A 1435-nucleotide genomic window follows, 5' to 3' on the forward strand; every position below is an offset into this window, starting at 1 on the left:
AAGAGCAGTATTTTAAAGCTCAAAAGCATTTCTAAGTCCTCTGGGCATGAGGTCCCAATACCTCCCAGCGCTTGGTCCTTTCCTAAAGCCCAGTCGAGCCTTTGGTTTGTGTTTGGAGAAAAACACAACAAAACTGTGCTGTTTGGAGAAGGCTAGGCTTTGCCACGCTGCTCATGGGAGGCGCTTTTTGTAGGGTGCAACCTGCCTGGGGCACATGTGTGTGCGCACCTGGCTGCCCATCCACACACAAGAGAAATGCAATCAGTTTTCACGCTGATTTTAATAACTGTGCTTTGTAAGGAAGGGGCTGTTATCTCTCGGGAGCAAAGGAATCCCCTCAGGTGCATCGGGAAGGAACATTTGGTTTTCTCTGCCAGCAACAACCCCAGTGGGGAGGATGCTCCTCGTATTCAGCCCTTTCCCTCATCCTACATTCGTGTGTGCTTCCATGAAAATCAACCACTGCAATGTCCAGTCGCATTTTGGGCTGATTCCAGGAGACTGAGCTATTACTGGAATGACCAGCTTCACTCGCCATTAAAAATCCCACTCTGCTCAGGAACGAGCATCGGGCCAGCGCTGTTACACCCCTAAATGTGCTCTGTGCAAATGATGCGTACCTGGCAGCAACGCAGCTCTGCCTTCCTTTACGTGACCTAAAAGCTGATTTTCCCCCAGCTCGGAGGCTTTTCCAGCCCTTTCCATCGCACCCGCCCCCTTTGGCCTCCCTGCCATTATCGCCCAGCGAAACGTCCGTCTGTCTGTCCCCTCCGCGGGTACCCAGGGAGCTGGGGGGGGGTGGGAAATAATCACCCCGCGAAATGAAGTCCTGGGCTGTCGCTGTCCCCCCCCCCCCCCCGCTAATACGTTTTGTGATGTGGATTTGTGTCGACAGAGCGAGACGCCCGGCTCTCTCCTCCTGATGAACACGTCCCGCGAGGACAATGATGGAGTTCCTGCTAAATTTTTACCGCTGACCTTTTTCTCCGCGGAGGAGCGCGAATGCGTCTCCGAGCGAAGGCTGGGGACAGCGGAGAGCATGTTATAATGTTGGAAAATGTGACTGCGTCTTTGTGGAATGCCATTTCCCTCCCCCCCCCCCTTTCCCCTTCCCTTTTCTCCCTCTCCCCCGTTAGGAAAACGCAGCGCTGAAAAGTTGAAAATTTAAAGCGAAAAATTGCAGCCTGCTCCCCGCCTCCTTCTCTTCCCAGCTCCGTCTGAACAAGCAGCCAAGCTGTTAAATGCTTTTACCTGCTGTGTCCGAGTCAAAAGTTAAATAATGTGTGAACGAACGGGGAAGGAAAACATGAGGCGGAGAGGGGGCGCGGGAGAGAGCCCCTCTTACAGCCAGATAATTGTTACATTACGAGAAACAAATAACACGCTGCTCCTCTCCGGGTCTGTGTCGGGGACATCTTGACAGGTACATCTGAAG

This window comes from Cygnus olor, chromosome 1 (assembly GCF_009769625.2).
Source record: "Cygnus olor isolate bCygOlo1 chromosome 1, bCygOlo1.pri.v2, whole genome shotgun sequence".
Taxonomy (NCBI): domain Eukaryota; kingdom Metazoa; phylum Chordata; class Aves; order Anseriformes; family Anatidae; genus Cygnus; species Cygnus olor.